Raw genomic sequence first — 11176 nt, forward strand, 5'->3', positions numbered from 1 at the left:
CCAGTGTCCCCCCAGGGAGAAAAAATTTTCCATGGTTAATGACCGCAAAAACGTATTCTAATCCCAATGTTGAGTCAAAATAATACACTTATCCATTAATTTATACATACTGTAGATATGTCCAGTAGAAATGTAATGCATGTAACATACGTGATTTTAAATTTTCTGGTAGTCACATTTAAAAATGTAAAAAAAAAAAAAAAAAAGGGGGGGGGGAAATAATTGTAATGACATATTTCATTTAACCCAATATATATGAAATATTATTTCAACATATGGCACTGGCCACATTTCGAGGGTTCAATAGCTGCATGTGGTTGGTGGATGCCATATTGGACAACACAGGATTAGAAATATTATTGAGCGACTCTATGCATCAAGAACACTGTGAGCCCAGAAGTATGGTGGGGGCGGGGAGAAATACAAGTTTTCTGAATTCTGGAAATTTCATTTTGATGGGAGAAAGATATAAGCAAAGAAACTTCCTCTTGAGAATGTAATTTGACAATATCTAGAAAGGTGGGGAAACATCTTCTCAACCCTTTAGCAGTTCCATGCTGAGAAATGTTTCCTAGAGAAATTCCTCACATGTGAGCAAAGAGATATGGAGTAGAATGTTCATTACAATATTCACGTATGTGACACATCTTATTTGAGTGCCGGTGAGTGCCAGCGACTGCGCTGGGCTGTGGCTTCATTTGCAATAGTGAAACCAAGAGCCAACCTAAATGTGCTCAGGAGGAGACGGATGTGTAAAACAGGGTGAATTCCTAAACCGGAATATGGTGGTGCACCTGTTGTGAACACACAGGAGCCACGCAAAATCACACAATATAACACAATGCTAAAAATAAAAATGCAGAACATTGCAACATCCTTGCAGAACTATGCCACTCAGGGGTTTGGAACATGTTAAAACACTATTTGTTGTTTTTAGCAGCCATGTAGAAAGAACAGACACGGGAATGGTCGATTCTAAATGTGGGTGTTGGAGGAAGGTGGGTGGTATTTCAAAGACAGCACAAGGACCTTCACCTACATTTGTGCCTAATTTAAAAAAATGCTCTGAAACAAATATGGCAAAATGTAAAGATCTGATAAATCTGGGTGTCATGTTTACTATATTATTCCCTATATTTTTTTCTTGGTGTCGGAAATAATTTTTAAAAAGCAAATAATAAAAAGTAGTTAAAAATTACGCTGTGTTACAATGGAAACAAATCAGTATATGAGAAAGATAATACAGGGGGAGAGGCCCAACACTGGAGGTCAGGGAAGTCTTCTCTGATAGTGTAAAGACTGAAGGGAGAATGAGGAAGCTGAATGCTTTAGGTGTTGGGGAGAAGTGCTCCTGGAAAAACAAACAAAAACACAAACAGCAGGAACAAGGGCCTGGAAGTAAGAAAGCACTTTGGGCATTTAAGGAAGTAGAAAGAAAAAAAAGGCCAATGAAGCTGAGGGAGAGAGCCAAGAGAGGTAAGGGTCCTGCAGACAGTTTCACAAATATGGCCATGGCAACATCTTTCACCCCATATTCAATGCTACAATGTGACTTCGACATTCCTCCCATTGAGAAGTGGGGTCTATGTATTCACTCTGGGTGGGCTCATGATTACTTTCACCCACAGGATAGATAGGAAGTAAGGCTATATGACTTCTGAGCTGCTTCATAAACGTCCATGCATTCTCTGCCTTGTTTACTGGGACACTCATGCTTGGAATCTGGAGCCACTGTGTAACAAGTTTGACAACCTCGAGGCTACCATGCTGTGAGGAAGCCCAAGCCACATGGGAAGGGCCACAGTAGATGCTCTGGTTGGCAAGTCTGGTGTGGGAGGCTGGATTTTCCATAACGTAGACCCTGAGATGGTGGATGTGCCAACAACCTGGGACCCTGAGTGTCTATAATGAAGGGAGCTCTCTGTTGACCCAAGATGAACATAGAGTGAATAAGAAATCAATGTTTGTGATTTAAGTTACTGAAGTTTTGGGATTGTTTGTACAGCAGTGCTATCAGCCTATCCTAGTTGACACAGGCCCTTAGTGCAGGGAAATAACTTTCTAGGAAGGGAACATGTATAGCTATTTATTCCCTACTATATTCTCAACACAGAACACTTCTGTCACAAATGTGTGAGGTTTTTTTTTTTCTACTCTACTTTCCAGCAGACATCAACTGGGTGTCCCATAATTAAATTCCGTTCGTTTTTTTTTGTTGTTGTTTTTGAGACAGAGTCTCATTCTGTCACCCAAGCTGGAGTGTAGTGGCAGGATCACAGCTCACTGCAGCCTGAAACTCCTGGGCTCAAGGGATCCTCCTGTCTCAGTCTCCCAAATAGATGGACTTGGTGGTTGATTTCCCTGGCAACCACCCCCAACCTGAGGCTGTCCGGGAGGCCCCAGCAACAGTCACCATTAGCAAGCAAAAGACACTTTTCAATTCCAACCTGTGTGCCCAGAAACACGAGGAGAGATCAAATATGCATTTCATATTATGCTAGAAACAAACAAAAAACAGGAAGTAGGCCAGTAAATAGAATAAGTGAGAATTGTACTGAGTGTTGTGAAGGCCACGCCAGGGATGCAGGCGCAGCAGATCATCTGGGAGGTGCTCTTAGCTTAGATGGTCGAGGAAGACGCCTAAAAACACCGTCACTTTAGGGGGCGAGGTTCCTTTCTCTTTTTTAAGTTTGGGATACATGTCCAGGTCTGTGATATGGGTAAATGCATGTTCCAGGAGTTTGTTGTGCAGACTATTTCATCACCCAAGTATTAAACCTAGTATCCATGATTTATTTTTTCCCAGTCCTCTCCCTCCTCCCATCCTCCACCATGGACCCCGGTGTGTGTTGTTCCCCTCTATGTGTCCTTGTGTTCTCATCATTTAGCTCCCACTTATAAGTGAGAACATGTGGTATCTGGTTTCTGTTCCTGTGTTACTTTGCTGAGGATAATGGCCTCCAACTCTATCCATGTCCCTGCAAAGGACATGATTTTGTTTCTTTTTATGGCTGCATGGTATTCCATGGTATGTGAATATACATACACTCACTCACACACACACACACACACACACACACACACACACACACACCATTTTCTTTATCCATTCTACTGCTGGTGGGCATTTAGGTTGATTCCATGTCTTTGCTACTGTGAATAGTGCTGCAATGAACATACATGTGCATGTGTCTTTATGATAGGATGATTTATATACCTCTGGGTGTACACCCAGTAATGAGATTGCTGGGTCAAGAAGCATATATGTATATTTTTAAAAGCTCAGTATCACTGATTATTAAGAAAATGAAAACCACGATGAGGTACTATCTTACACCTGTCAGAATGGCTATTGCTAAAAGGTTAAAAAAAATAACAGGCCGGGCGCGGTGGCTCAAGCCTGTAATCCCAGCACTTTGGGAGGCCGAGGCGGGTGGATCACAAGGTCAAGAGAGCGAGACCATCCTGGTCAACATGGTGAAACCCCGTCTCTACTAAAAATACAAAAAATTAGCTGGGCATGGTGGCGCGTGCCTGTAATCCCAGCAACTCAGGAGGCTGGGGCAGGAGAATTGCCTGAACCCAGGAGGCGGAGGTTGTGGTGAGCCGAGATCGCGCCATTGCACTCCAGCCTGGGTAACAAGAGCGAAACTCCGTCTCAAAAAAAAAAATAAATAAAAATAATAACAATAATAGACACTGGCAAGGTTGCAGAGAAACGGGAATGCTTATAGGCTGTTGGTGGGCGTGTAAATTAGCTCAGCCACGGTGGGAAACAGCCAAGGTAAGATTTCGACATAAGATCTGGGAATGGGCACACACATTCAGTCTGCAGCAGGGATTCTGGGGGCATATGGACGCCAGAGAAAGCCAAGGGGGCCTGACATCCACTAAGGAGAGGATGTGGTGAGGGAAGGGAAGGAGGCCGGCAGAGTCTTCCAGAAACGACTGTATTTAAAGGTCAGGTTTCGAGAAGGAACCAGCCCAGGTGGGTGAATGAGAAGGCCCAGGAGGTGCAGAATGACAGGAGGACTCAGAGAAGAAAGCTGTGCAGAGCGTTTTGTGGTTGTTTTAAACGGCGCGGGAGCAGGGAAAGGGGAGCTGTACAGGAAGAAGACGGCAAAGTTATGTTAACAGGACTGACTCCCTGTTAGAGAAAAGCTTGCTTGCTTGCCTTTGCTCAAGTTTGTAGAGTATTCATTAAAAACAGCCTCCGGAGAACAGGGCCTTTCACAGAGATAAAAGAGAGCAGCTAAGCCGCCGCTCTGGGAACACGCTGACCCCTGATAAGAGCAGCCTGAGCATTCCTGCAGAAGGCCAAAGACACGGGCCCAGGAAGCAGCGATCAGCCGCCCGCCTGAGCCCCTGCACGTTCTGCAGAAGCGCTCTGACCACCGCCGACACTCGCCTGACTTCCCCGACCCGGAGACACACCTGGAGCCTGTCTCACAGTGAAAACGTGAGCAGTTGCTGCAACTCTGTGAAGACACAAAAACTGGACGGAAACACTTAAAAAGGAAAACGTTTCTGCTAAGTTGATAGTGATTATTGACTTGAAAAAAGTATTACTTTTTATGTGTCAGTGATGAAAGCAAGGAATTGGAAAAAAATGGGTCAGAAAATGAGGCTGAGTGATTCCACAGAAAGAGGAGGGAAACACAAAACACGTCTTTTTTTTTTTTTTTTTTTCTGAGACTGGGTTTCACTCTCGTCGTCCGCCCTGCAGAGCTGTGGCGCGATCCCTCCGCCTCCCTACCGAGTAGCTGGGAACGCGCGCGTCCACCGTTCACTGCCTGGGGTGGGGAGGGGCGCCGCTCCCAGAAGAGAACTAACTTTCCTTTTCACACAAAGCATGTCTTTGAGGTTCAGCTTTCAGAGCGACCCCCTGGCCCAGACCTCAGTTCGGTTACAGTTGCCTGGATTTGGGTGCAGGGAGGTCACCGAGGAACCGCGGGGGCTACGCGGGGCGGGGGTGCCTTAGGCCCAGCTGGCCTCCCGGGTGGGGGCGCAGGGCTGGCCAAAGCCCTAGGTCCAGCTGCAGCCGAGGGGACCACGCCCCGCGTTGCAGGAGGAATGCGCCCCGGCCCTGTGCTCTCGCCCGCGCTGGAGACGGGGCCCAGGAAGCCTGGGGACTCCAGGTAGGACCCCTCCAGCCTCAGGCTCATTCCCACCGGCTCCTCTAACCGCAGTGCCTCCTCTGCAGGGGATGAACCGCAGCCTAGACGCCGCTGCGCGCCGGCTTCACACCCTGCAGCCAGACACTCCCCGGGCCCTCCTCCTCCCCTCTTGAGGGGCCCTCTGGCCCGCCAAAAGCCTCCCTGCCCACGCTTCTGAAGGGAAACTGTATGCTTGTGTTGACTCTGGCAAAAATAAATAAATAATTTAAAATAAATACACAAAGGGAAACTGGACCAGGAATCCACATTGCTTTAGGTTTAAGAACATTCTCTCTCCCAAGGCCTACAAGGCCCTCCATTATGCCCTGTGAACAGGGTTCTCCTGAGTATGCACACAGACAAATATTAATGGACATGTGGTCACACGCATGCATGTCTACACACATGTACACAGGCATCCACAAACACTGATAGGCATAGGATCACACACATGCATGTGTACATACACACAGACACCCACAAACATAGCCATATGGTCACACGCATGCATGTGTACACACACACCCACAAACGTAGGCATATGGTCACACACATGCATATGTACACACACAGACACCCACAAACACTCATAGGCATATGATCACATGCATGCATGTGTACACAGACACACAGACACCCACAAACATAGGCATATGATCACACATGCATGTGTACATACAGACACCCACAAATATAGGCATATGATCACACTCATGCATGTATACATACACAGAGACACCCACAAACACTGATAGGCATATGATCACACGCACACATGTGTACACATACAGACACACTCATAGGCATATGATCACACAAATGCATGTGTACACATATGTACTCAGACACAGAGACACAGATACTCATAGACATGATCACACGTGCAGGTATGCACATACACTCACACAGACACCCACAAATACTCCTAGATGTGCAGTCACGTGTGTATACACATATACCCACACATGGACACATATACACACTCAGAAATACATGTCTCCAAGTACAAGACAGACAAAAACAGGGTCCTGGCAACTCTGGTTTCGGAAAAGCAGCTCCATTGACAGCTCACTCTCATGAGTATCTATCGGAAGTATTAGTGCTTCAAAGCAATAGAAACTAAAAACAAGTTAAGACACCTTCGACCTCAATCCAGGGAGTTTATTCTGAGGGAGAAAATATAACATATTCAAAAAGCCAGAGCAATGCTGTCCAAAGGAAATGTAATATGAACCACGTATTTAATTTTTAAGTTTTCTAGTAGCTACATTTTTTTTGAGACAGTTTTGCTCTTTTTGCCCAGGCTGGAGTGCAATGGCACCATCTCAGCTCACCGTAACGTCTACCTCCTGGGTTCAAGTGATTCCCCTGCCTAAGCCTCCCCAGCAGTTGAGATTACAGGCATGTGCCACCACACCCAGCTAATTTTGTATTTTTAATAGAGACGGGGTTTCTCCACGTTGATCAGGCTGGTCTCGAACTCCCGACCTCAGGTGATCTGCTCGCCTCGGCCTCCCAAAGTGCTGGGATTACAGGCATGAGCCACCATGCCGGCCTCTAGTAGTTACATTTTTTAAAAGTCCAAGTCAACAGGTCAAATTCATTTCAATAATATATTTTACTTAACAAAACGTCTCCAAAATAGTAGCGTTTCAATATGTCACTAATGTAAAAGATAAGACTCATCTATTATACGCTGATTTTGTCCTCTTGTCTTTGGAAGCTCGTGTGCATTTTACATCTGTAATTGAGCCCATTTCAACGCAGCTCAGCCACATCCCAAATGCTCCCCATACACAAGTGACCCGTGGCTGCCATACCAGACAGTGCCTTCGAAGCACATTTCCCCTAATAGCACCACACTGAAAATACCCTAAGTGTCGCGCCTGTACTCCATAGCCATGCAGTCATTGTGCTGGTTACGTCACATATCTTGCACACAGCAGTCCTTTAATAAATACCCCTTAAAGAAATTAAAAAGTGAAAATACAGTTATGATGTGTTATGAAGCAAAACAAAAAATGAACTGAAACAGGCAAAATGTCTTATTTTATGTTGGTCTAATGCAAGCCAGAGTTTGAACCTTAACTGTACCATGCTTAGTTCTGTGACTGGGTAGGTCTATGAAAGGAGGCTGTAAAATCCACCTCCTATGTTTTCTTGGGAGGAATAAATAGAAGAATCTGTATTAACAGTCAGCACAGAGCCTGTCTCACAATAATTACTTAGTCAACATGAGCAGTTGCTGCAACTGTGTGAAGATACAAATTAAAAACTGGAAGGAAAAACTTAAAAAGGAAAACTTTTATTCGGGGTTGATAGTGATTATTCACTCGAAAAATGTGTTATTTTTTATGGATCCACAATTATGTGTAAATGATGAAAGCGAGGACTTAGAAAAAAATGGATCAGAAAATGAGGCTGATGAGTGATTCTACAGAAAGAGGAGAGAAACACAAAACATCCTTTTTTTTTTTTTTGAGACTGAGTTTCACTCTTGTGGTCCAAGCTGGAGTGCAATGGCATGATCTTGGTTCACTGCAACCTCTGTCTCCCAGGTGCAAGAGATTCTTCTGCCTCAGTTTTCCGAGTAGCTGGGACTACAGGCGTCTGCCACCACATCCTGCTAATTATTGTATTTTTAGTAGAGACAGGGTTTCACCATGTTGGCCAGGCTGGTTTCAAACTCCTGACCTCAGGTGATACACCTGCCTCAGCCTCCCAAAGTGCTGGGATTACAGGCATGAGCCACTGCACCCAGCCTACAGAGCATCTTTAACAGTTACAGTGGGGTGGCTGAGGAACTGGAGGGGCACACGGTGGTCTCTAGAAAGCTGCTAACACAGTATATATTTACTCTGAATTTTTTTTAAAAAACAGAAAAGTTCAGAATAAGAGTTCATCTACATAGAGCCAACTGGTTTTGAATAAAAAACACTGTGCTAATTTTCTTCTGGGATTTTCTCCATCACTTCATTTGAAATTTGTTTGGCACAATTCACAGAGGGGCCCACCGTGTACTCACGGGGAGTCTCACATGCTCTTCTTGTTTTTCTAACACGGATGTTTCAAAATATTTGAATGGTCAGGATAAGCTAAAAGGTCAAGGGAATGTGTGCTGAAATAGGTAAATCTGTAACGAGATAACATCCTCAAAGGTTTTTCTCAAATAAGAAAGTAGAGGTTCTAAGTAGGGAAACAGAACTGGAGTTAACAAGTTATTGGACAGTTATAATTATCAGACTTTAGGAATGAATAATCAAGTTTTACCAATTTCAGGGTATTAGTTGTCTTTTCTGTGTCCATCCATCTGAAAAACCAGAGAACAACACGAAACATCTCCTTATTAAAGACTAAAACAAAATTGTGTTCTGAAAGCTCTTAGCCTTTGTAACCAAAATCAGAAGAAAAAGAAAGTGATCACATTTTTTTAATGGAACAACACATCGAAGTGTATAAATGAACCTAAGAATCATCTAAGGTAGCCCAGATCTAAGAAAACACAAACGCAGATTTCTGTTTTTAAAAAAGAAAGAAAACATAAAGTTGTCAGAACATTAACATTACAGAGAAAAGAAAAATATAAGAAAAAAAAAAGGTTCCATGCAAACAGTTGGTGTGCAAACAGATGGTGTGTTTAAGTCTGTTTACTGCTGGGCAAGGGAGGAATTCCTTATGCCAAACACGTAGCACTGTGTATGGAAGACATCATTCATTTGTCTAACTTCGCTGCGATGCATATGGTGTTGAAATCAAAGCTTGCTTTTACCTTGGGGCAAAATTCCACAGCAGAGGGATAAGCTGAGACAACATCTGTCGGCTGGACTTCTTAAAATTCAAATACGTGGTTTCAGTGCTCATCCATTTCTTTCTAAACAACTTGAATTCAGATTCAGTCTCCATTCCTCATAAGCCATGTGAATTCCTTTATCTTACTGTGAAATATGTGAGGCATGGAGAAGATTGTATATACAAAGATACATTGGAATGCTTTAAAGATAATCATGAAACCAACAACCACACATGTAACTTTTAGATATTACCAACGCTAAATAAATTCCCTGAAAATCAGTTCTCCTAATGACTGGTTTTTTGCTGATGGTTAATTCCCTGAATGGCCAAATTTGCCAAAATCACCCGCATTCATCTAGTTAACAGTGACAAAAGCGTGTTTCTTTCAACAACTTCTGACAGTTACAGTGATCCCAATTGTAAAGGAGTTCCTAGAAACTTCTGTGATGTGTGAATGATGTGACTTGAAGTTTTCACTTCGTTTTATGGCAGCTTTTAGTTTAGCTTTACATTGGCTGTAGCTGCTTCGTTGTAGCCAAACTGAAGTTTAGTGTGTTCTGAGGATTTTTATATCTTAAAATGAGAATTTCTGGATGTTTCCACTAAGTGTATTCTGTAGGTCTTGAATGTCAAGGATATTATAAAAGGTAGAACAGGTTTTTATCATCCAACGCATTTTCACTCCTGTCTTTTGAAATTCTCTTAACAGACATGTTACTCAGTGTGATCACACAAATGTTTTCAACATGGGTAAGACATCTGAGAACTGCTCAGTGCCTATAATGAGAATTACACCTAAATCTGATGTGTCTTTGATCCTAATTTGCAAATCAGCTACAGAGCTGAGATAAATCTGCCAAAGTGAAACAAAAACTACAGCAAAACCAAATTTAATTTCAGCTGAAATGAAACTAAAACATCAAAGAAAAAAAAATTTTCTCGAAGTGCCTGTAATCCCAGCACTTCGGGAAGCTGAGGCGGGAGGATTGCTTGAGCCCGGGAGTTCAAGATCAGTCTGGGCGACATGGAGAAACCCCGTCTCTACAAAAAAAAAAAAAAAAAAAAAAATTAGCTGAGCATGGTAGTATACAACTGTGGTCCCAGCTACTGGGGAGGCTGAGGTGGGAGGATTGCTTGAGCCCAGGAGGTTGAGGCTGCTGGAGCTATGATCATACCACTGCACTGCAGCCTGAGCAACAGAGCAAGACTCTGTCTTGGAAAAAAGAAAGAGAGAAAGAAAGGGAGAATGGCAGAAAGAGAGTAAGAGAGAAAGGGTGGGGAAGGAAGGAAGGAAAGGAAGAAAGGAAATGAAGGAGGAAGGGAGGAAGGGAGGGAAGGAAGGAGAGGAACGGAGGGAGGGAAGGAAAGAAGGGAGGGATGGAGGAAGGGAGGGAGGGAAGGAGAGATGGAAGGGAGGGAGGGAGGGAGGGAGTGAAGGAGGGAGGGAGGGAAAGAAAACAAAGGGAAGAGTTATCCCTGGAGTCCATTAACAGCATCCCATGGTGGTATGATTTTGTGTAATGTTTACAAATATTTAGTAGAAATTGTTTATAGTGCATCCATAACTTGGCAAATTTTCCATTTGGCAAGTCCTCTTTCCCACTCCTCCCCCAGAATACCTCATCCCATCACTTGTGGCTCATCGGAAAGTCAGTTTGCCATCTTCTTTGGCCGGCACCAACTGATTTATTTCCTTCTCTGTGTGAGATCCTTCCTGTCAGCATTCCCACATACTGCGTTGTCTTCCATCTTAAAAACAATGCTTTTTAGATCTTAAGTTCCTCCCTAGCCACTGCTCCTTTATAGGCAAAACACATTCAAGGCGTGTCTGCTCCTTCCCCTCAACTTTCTCCGCTCCATCTCTCCTGAGCCCATGGGGCTTCCATTCCCAACCCACACTGACCTACTCATGCCAAGCTCACCAGGATTCTCCCCTTTGCCAAAAACAACCCAGTTCTTAATCTCCATCGGATCCAACCTATTGACCACACATGACAACTTAGACCTCATCTTCTCTGCTGAAATCTGCCCTCATTTGGCTTGCACACCCCAAACTCTCTAGGTTTTCCTCCCACATCAATGAACATGCTCCCATTTCTACCTACACTGACTCCATCCAGCCCATGCCAGTTACTAACTGTACTAGGTAGAACAGGGTCCCCCAGAACTCATGTCCACATGGAACCCAGAATGTGGCCTTATTTGGAAATAGAGTCCTTGCAGATGAT

The sequence above is a fragment of the Sapajus apella genome, unplaced genomic scaffold, assembly GCF_009761245.1.
Source record: "Sapajus apella isolate SASKATOON/1434 unplaced genomic scaffold, GSC_monkey_1.0 scaffold135, whole genome shotgun sequence".
NCBI classification, from domain to species: Eukaryota; Metazoa; Chordata; class Mammalia; order Primates; family Cebidae; genus Sapajus; species Sapajus apella.